Below are 8,907 nucleotides of genomic sequence, written 5' to 3'. Positions count from 1 at the left end.
TTGGGGTGAGTTGAAGAAGGACAGATGCGGTCTAGGTGAGTTGAAGAAGGACAGACGTTATAAGGGTAAGTTGAAGAAGAAGATAGAAAAACTCAATTTGCAAACCTAAATGAAAGGATGGAGATCAACGAGTAATAACCATACATACCCTAACCCTAACCCTTGTCATCCGTTTGGATTGGAAATTTATAAACTGAATGAAACCAATGGAGAGAAAATTAAGTAAAATAGTGAGACAATATCATAAAATCTTTGTTTGGTGCAACTTAAATTTAGATGGAAAAAATGTATATATGGTATGTTTGTTTATAAAAATTGTTTGGTTCAATAGAAAGTGGATAAAAGTAAATAGATATTTTAAATAAAAATATTTATATAATGAGTAATAAGAGTGTTGACCGACTAACCAAGCTTACAACTCTCACCCTAACAACAAGAATTTTGGACCTAAACTACTTGTAAGACTGTTAATTGACTAATCAAGAGGTTTCGATTGATTAATCAAACTCACAACTCATACCTTAACGGAAAGAATCTTATACATAAAGTACTTGGATGAATGTTCAATGAGTAATAAGAATGTTGACCGACTAACCAAGCTTACAACTCTCACCCTAACAACAAGAATCTTGGACCTAAACTACTTGTAAGACTGTTAATTGACTAATCAAGAGGTTTGGATTGATTAATCAAATTCACAACTCATACCTTAACGGAAAGGATCTTATACATAAAGTACTTGGATGAATGTTCAATGAGTAATAAGAGTGTTGACCGACTAACTAAGCTTAAACCTCTCACCCTAACAACAAGAATCTTGGACCTAAACTACTTGTAGGACTGTTAATTAACTAATCAAGAGGTTTGGATTGATTAATCAAACTCAAAACTCATACCTTAACGGAAAGGATCTTATAAATAAAGTACTTGGATGAATGTTCAATGAGTAATAAGAGTGTTAACGGACTAACCAAGCTTACAACTCTCACCCTAACAACAAGAATCTTGGACCTAAACTACTTGTAAGACTGTTAATTGACTAATCAAGAGGTTTGGATTGATTAATCAAACTCACAACTCATACCTTAATGGAAAGAATCTTATACATAAAGTACTTGGATGAATGTTCAATGAGTAATAAGAGTGTAGACCGACTAACCAAGCTTACAACTCTCACCCTAACAACAAGAATCTTGGACCTAAACTACTTGTAAGACTGTTAATTGACTAATCAAGAGGTTTGGATTGATTAATCAAACTCACAACTCATACCTTAATGGAAAGAATCTTATACATAAAGTACTTGGATGAACACTACAAGAAATGTTGCATTTTGCCAGGGGCAGAAGCCCTGGCAAAATGCAGAAATCCTTGGCAAATGGATGTTTGCCAGGAGTTTTGCCAGGAGCAGAATACCCAGCAAATATGCTCATCGCAAATGACCCTGCCAGGGCTTTAGCTCCTGGCAAATTTCGTGGGGCCCATTCCCTGGTACAACCCCTGGCAACTTTTCTGACGCGTCCTGACCCACTTTCCAGAGATCAAATCAAACGCTGCCAGGGGATTTGTGAGGGGTTAACCCCTGGCAAAATGCGTACGAAATTTTTTAAAAAAAAAACATTTTTTAATTGTTTAAAAAATCAAAATATTAAAATTTAATAATTAAAATAATTTTATAAAACATTTTAAAATGTATATATTCCATAATAATTTGAATATTCAACAAGCATATACAGTATTCCATAAATAATTTGAAATATCATCTAAATAACATCCAACATATATCATTCTATATAACATTTATTTTTGTCCTGAGACCACAAAATTGTCTTATTATTCATCAATTGAAAGACAAAGTCCAAGGATCCTGAGTTGAGTAAATAGACCATCAACAACGTCAATCAAACTATGCATACCAAGATAACTTCTTCCTACAAATAATAAGGGGAATAACAATCACGTGAGTAAGACCACAGTTGAGAATTCCATCAGTGGTACAATCAACATAGAAAGCCAGCAAGCACATCTCAATCTTTCTTATAAACTTTGCACAATGACATGTATACCTAGATAAATGACACATAGGAATAACAAAATGACTCCATTTCAATCAAAGTTAAGATCTCATTGCGTAAACACGATATAATTCTCACATGTTTTAGTCAAGTTTATATCATGGCAGAAACAACGGAAAATTAAAAAAGTTCAGTGATACACCAGCATCAAGAAACAAGAATCACTAACCAAATTAACACAACTCAGAATTCTGGACAGCAACTCTAGCCGCAGCAGCTCATAGGCCACAAACACTCCTGACACTGCTCATTTACCCTGGCTAAACGCAGCAGATGGCAGGCTGCACAACCTGTTGTCTGATGATGTTACAACAGAGCCAAACTGTATCAGGCCTGCAATAAAGCATACAGACAATGCAAGTATAAGACAATTTATAAATAAAAACAAGGTTAGAATTTAAAATGTCAAAAGAAAACCAAACATACTAAAAAGGAAAGTGATTCAATTCAATTAACTCATTGAGCGATTACATTGAATATAAACAACAAAGCATAGTACACTAAGATTAAGATTAACTAAAATTCAAAATACATGACAATTTACCTGCAGAAGTTGGTTTTCCATTAACTTTATTGTAGGAACACATGACACTAGCAACGTTCCCATCAATCACACAACTCTAAAATGGAGGTTGGAATGTGTCATCCAAATCTTGCTGACTCGCCTAACAAAATCAACAAACAAAAAAAATGATTTTCTACATTCATAACCTTATGATCCAGATTAAATAAATGAGAATGCTCGCTCATTGTTACGAAGAGAAAGTAATCTAACATGAAAATAAGTAACCAAGAAAACATAGTTTAGATATAGATGGTACTACATATTAGGCTCAAACTTCAAATGAAATCCAATGACGGACAAGATCAACAATGACATAAACTCATGCTCACGAAAGCCTCTCTAGCCCAAACAAACCTCCCCAAACCACAAATACAATTAAGGTCAAGACTTAACCTTCCATCAATCCATTTCATATCAGTAACACCAAGCCAATTTGTATCAAATAATAGTGAATTAACGCTCATAGTGATTCAAGGAAAAAAGGAAGCAGCAAGGTTTAACAAAATTACCCTTTTGGCATGTTTAACATATATGTGTCGACAAAGTGAAAGGGAGTTGTCCTTTGCATAAACAAAAGTTCTAAAATTGTTATGTTCGCTTTTGGAACATAAACAATAGTAAAATGATAAAAAGTTAATGATGTAGCTTAATATCAAAGTCTGAGAAATGAATTCCATTCCCCAAAATCAGCAAACATATGAAAGTCATGTATATGTAATTGTATTGTCAAAAAATGTCACCCGTCCATTAATCTCAAAGACATTGAATTTAGAAAATTCCATCAGCAACCCATGGCCCAAATAGATATAATAAGAAAGTATCCAAAAGAAAGAGCAATAATGACAAATTATTAACAATAAGAGAGGAAGAGGAAAGGAGCAGTTACCAGGTCATTTAAAACTTTAAATGTCAAAACTTATCTTATTGTGTATATAGACCATGAGACATAGTGTGTGGTGCTAACCAAGTCCTCTATAAATCTACGGTAAAGAAGCATGGAAAAATTGCATTTAGAATACAATAAGCATTTAAGCAAACAATCTAAGAGTGGTAATATTTTAAACATGTACCATGACTACTATTTGTTCGCAATCAAGAGTACTAATCATACAAGATATAATAAATTAACATCAAAAAGTATCTACAATACAAAGAGAAAATTTTAGGATAGTGAATCTCACCTTGTTTTTAATCAATTTAATGTGGAACACTGGTTTTCACTACACATGTAGGACATGGATCAACAATCTACATGCAAATTAAAACGGGTCAACATAAAATACTTTGATCTACATACAAAAAATGCATGGTGAGAACTTAGCAATCATTTGAATTTCAATTAAATGAACTATATAACAGTATAGAAGAAACAAAAAATAGATACCAATACACAACCTTCAATATACTATACTGCAGTAGGCCTTTAAAACACCAATTCACACATATTAAGAGCTGCACAAGCAACACCCGCATCAGGACCTTTTGATACTTTGAAATGATCTTGCCTCCATCCTAATATTCTCCACTTTCATTGATATTCGGACCACATCACCCATGTGTCTTTATTATATGCTCCTTGTCCTAATGAGTCTGCAACCTTTTCAAAATCAAAGTTGTTAACCTGTCACCCTTCCCAAAAGAAAACTCCTAGCAAACTTACATTTCAAGATATTCACATCAAGATCAAAGATGAAACACGGAATCTTAAAACAATATTTTTAAAGTAAAAAGTTTAGGCAATTAATGAAGCAAGTGGCAACACAAAAAAACTCCAATATCAGCTCATGAAGAATGACAAACACTAATTCATAACCAAATCAGTCCAATATTAATGTGTTTTGTCATTCTTCATCAACCACCTAAAATAATTTGGATTTGCAAGCACTTCTAGAGAAAAAGACTAATAATACCATGAAATTGGTTTTTCAAGTAAATTGAAAAAAATAAATAAAAGGATGACAGTAAAATTCAAGCAAATCATAAGCATAGGTGTTTAGATTTGTTTAAAATTCAAGTGCTCATCAGAAGTTCTTTTGCCTCCTATCAAGTGGATGTGGATTATCACCTCATTCATCACTAGGTAATAGATGGATAAGCAGGAATGATACTTTAGCAAGCTTGATAGAATAAAGCAGCATCGGTTTATAAGTATCCCTCCTAAAGATACAAAACTAAAGCTCATACCCCAAAATCAAAACAAGAACAGAACCACCTGCTATTAAATAGGCTACCAAATCACAAACTATCATGCTAGCAAACTAACACACAGGTAGTTAAAATCAATATTCTACGCAATCTTAAATCACACCTTGAAACCCAATTCAAAAAATTCAAACCCCCAACAAACAGATCTCAATCCAAACCCTAACAAAAAACCACCAAAATAAATAAATAATTAAAAACTCTAATGAATCTAATCAACAATAATAGTAAAAATTAAACCACAAAACCATATCAAAAATCAATTTTACAAAAAAATAATCTGGAAAGAAAGAACACAAAAAGGAATCAGAGGAAAGAGATTCGAATTTGAAAGACTAATACCTCGATTGCGAAAGTGAAGGAAGCTACGATGAAGTTGAAGGAGAAATCCGGAAGTGGCGAAGGATGACTACACGGCGGCGGGAGAAAAATGGGTCAGCAAAAAGCTCCTCCTTTGGTGAAACTGAAGGGACCAATAGAAAGCCCTCGTTGAGGGGATGAAGAAAACGGTCTCACTTTGTTTGATCGGTGAAAAAGACGCTCAAAATGGAACCAAAAATGGTGGTCGGTGGTGTGGTTGTGTGAAGGAAGAAGGAAGGATGGTACGCGTGGTGTGTGTTTGGACTTGGTTATGTTCTTGGAGAGAGAACAAGCGATAAAAGAAACCCTGTTTTATAAGAATCAGGTCCCACCTTTTCTAAAGTCAATTTGCCAGGGGCCTCCCTGGCATTGCTCCTGGTAAATTTGCCAGGAGTTCTTGCTCCTGGCATAGTTCCCTAGCAAAATGCAACATTTCTTGTAGTGGAATGTTCAATGAGTAATAAGAGTGTTGACCGACTAACCAAGCTTACAACTCTCACCCTAACAACAAGAATCTTGGACCTAAACTACTTGTAAGACTGTTAATTGACTAATCAAGAGGTTTGGATTGATTAATCAAACTCACAACTCATACCTTAATGGAAAGAATCTTATACATAAAGTACTTGGATGAATGTTCAATGAGTAATAAGAGTGTAGACCGACTAACCAAGCTTACAACTCTCACCCTAACAACAAGAATCTTGGACCTAAACTACTTGTAAGACTGTTAATTGACTAATCAAGAGGTTTGGATTGATTAATCAAACTCACAACTCATACCTTAATGGAAAGAATCTTATACATAAAGTACTTGGATGAATGTTCAATGAGTAATAAGAGTGTTGACCGACTAACCAAGCTTACAACTCTCACCCTAACAGCAAGAATCTTGGACCTAAACTACTTGTAAGACTGTTAATTGACTAATCAAGATGTTTGGATTGAGTAATCAAACTCACAATTCATACCCTAAAGGAAAGGATCTTATACAAAAATTAATCGGATGAATATGATTGTGGAAGATAGTAAAATGATAACTTATCAAATGAAGGTTAGACATGAAATGACTAAAACGTACTCCCTCCGGTCACATTTATAAGCAAAAAATGATTTTTCAAGTACATTGAATAATCAATGTATCCAGTCACATTTATAGGTTAGATACATTAATTATTCAATGTACTTAGAAAGTTGTTTTTTGCTTATAAATGTAACCGGAGGGAGTAGGAACTAATTCCATGAATGAAAAATTTTGGAGGGACCAAAGACAAAAACTAATATATTTGCTTCCTTAATCGGTGTCCGGGGGCATCGGTTAACATTTTCTTATTAATATCATTTAACTATTTTCTTAGTCTTATCAATTTAAATTTTTGAGTTGTGGTTATTCAAAAAATAAAAACACAAGTACAATGTTATAACAAAATTGTGATGGTTACTTGATGTTTGTTATACCTGACCGTTGCTTAATTCTGGTAGAATTTTTTTTATCACGAAACAACGTTAGTTATTATTTTGCTACAATATAAATACTCATTTTACGGAAAATTGACCATATTACTTTTCTTATTTAAACTTTCACCAATATAAATAAGTACTCATTTTAAGTACTTCACAAAAAAAAAAACTATTCTATCTATTTAAAATATGTTCTGGTACTTTTTTCTTATGAAATTTGAACTATGTAGCTTAATTAAAATATAAAGTAGCCTTCTTTTTTGTTTTTTAGATAGGAGAATCAACCATATAATATTTCTTTTAGAAAAATACTATTTTAAGGGGAAAAAATACCTTCTTTAACAGAAAGACAAAATAGATTTTATTCTGTAGTTTAATTTTATTTTAACGTTAAAAATAATGGAATAATGTGAAAAGAGATTTTGTTCTTGTTTTAATAATTAAAAGAGAGTTACAAAAACTACAACATTTTTTAAGCTTTTTGCTAAAGTCAAAGAATCCAAACACTTTTTTAAGCTTTTTGCTAAAGTCAAAGAATCCAAACACTAAAAGACAAACAACTTTACAATTTTTTTTTTCCAGATTTGCTGTCATGCCAGGGACAGTTTTCGAATTTTAATTGGCTCAACACTTTCTTCAAATCCAAACCGTTAGATCTCCAATCTTTCATCTCTCAACTTTTCTCCCATCATGTCCGTTGGATCAATCTAACGATCCGCAATGAACATTTCTGGGCTTTTCAGCATCGATGGGCAAAGCATCGGCTTCAGCTGACGCAAAACATTCAAGATCTAAAAAAAATAAGAACACAACCCAACCTGCCCAGATTCGGTGTCCATACAAACATTTCAATCCTTTTGTTTTGAATATTGATTTTTGGGAGGCATGCATGAAAAGAGATTCACATCAGTTTTGGACAAAAAACTAGTTCATCAATTTGATTTGCTCCTTTTCTGGAATTTATCTCAGCACCAAAGAGCTTAAACAAATTCTGGAAACCGTGACTAAAACAACACGAACCTTCAAACACAGTGTTGAGTAATGTTATGTTGAAAATTCTTACCAATAAACCTTCAAACCTTCAACGTACTCATCAAAAACTTTTAGCTTTAAGAAGAGCAAAAGACCCTTCAAGTATCTTGTCCAACTTTTGTTAGCTTTTTGCATTCAAATTCACACAAGAAAGTCATGGATTGCCTTTTTGTAGTTTTGGTTTTTTTGTGGAGCCCTGTTTTGTTGCTGGAGGCGCAGTACGCCTTGTGCTGCTGTTGGTGTGATAATAAATTTTTTGCTGTCATAAAAAAAACAAGAAAGTCATAGAGATGAGGATGAATGTTGTATCTTCCATTAATCCTAGTGAGTTGTTAGTGGTTTAATTAAATGTGCAGCCATGGAGGCGTTTACTATTTGGAACCGTGAGTGACTTCACCACTTTCATGTGGAAGTTTGCAATGACAACATCAATTTCTCCAGATTGTAGGATTTGTGTTTTAGGGTGTTGAATTTGAGACACTGCAATTTGAATTCCTACAATTTAGAGTTGAGCCCAATGTTATTTGCTGCTAAAACAAAAGCCCAGACCCAATACTATGGTTACAAAAAACTGAATAAAATATTGATATTTAATCATTGAGTGGAGTCACGTTTACTGTTCATTATATCTCAGCAGCAAGTCACAAAAGGTTGCAGGTAACAGATCTCAACCGTTGATATATAATAATATTATATCAACGGTCCAAATCAATTTTCAACAAAACTTTACACAACTTGTGTATGATACACAACTCTTTTCCTTGTGTATAGTAAACGCCACCGTAATTCGGCAACCCTGTAATTCATTCAAATGAGATCAACCGACCTTTTGGATAGATACATCATTTTTTCAAATTAACTTTGTGTTATGTTCTTGGCTTTGTACTTTGATGTCTTATCTACATTTTTTTTTTGTAATTTTTGTGTCATGATGTGGCATTCAATACACTTGCATTTATGTTGTTAAGTGATGGAACTTTGTTGTACACTATCCGGTCACATTTATAAGCAAAAAATTTCATTTTAAATTCATTCATTAAATGATGTATGTGTTCTATAATAAAGACTATATCCATCATTAATTGAATGAATCTAAAATGCAAAATTTTGCTTATAATAGTGATCGGAGGGTGTATGTAGGTTTTGTTAAATGCATATTATTACGTTTTTATCCGTAATCCTATTTAATCCATGTATTACCAAGTTTTCTAT

General features: G+C 33.1%; 1 long non-coding RNA gene across 2 annotated transcripts; it reads right to left on the bottom strand.

Annotated features, from left to right (window-relative positions):
* Positions 1 to 1,731: 1,731 nt before the first annotated feature.
* On the bottom strand, positions 1,732 to 5,646 carry LOC146936235 (uncharacterized). 2 transcript variants are annotated; one of them, XR_015030512.1, is made up of 7 exons: positions 5,185 to 5,646; positions 4,036 to 4,237; positions 3,822 to 3,888; positions 3,527 to 3,620; positions 2,620 to 2,740; positions 2,245 to 2,408; positions 1,732 to 1,931 (listed from the first exon to the last, which is right to left on the bottom strand). It is a non-coding gene; the product is annotated as an uncharacterized LOC146936235 (long non-coding RNA). The 2 variants fall into 2 exon arrangements; XR_015030513.1 differs by lacking the exon at positions 1,732 to 1,931 and having other exon boundaries at positions 2,053 to 2,408; positions 4,036 to 4,230; positions 5,185 to 5,476.
* Between the last annotated feature and the right edge of the window lie 3,261 nt (positions 5,647 to 8,907).

The sequence above is a fragment of the Medicago sativa genome, chromosome 3, assembly GCF_051527215.1.
Source record: "Medicago sativa cultivar Bolivia chromosome 3, Bolivia_mono, whole genome shotgun sequence".
In the NCBI taxonomy this organism is placed as follows: domain Eukaryota; kingdom Viridiplantae; phylum Streptophyta; class Magnoliopsida; order Fabales; family Fabaceae; genus Medicago; species Medicago sativa.
The sequence above is the reverse complement of the archived record's forward strand: the minus strand, read 5'-3'. Positions and strand labels throughout refer to the sequence as shown.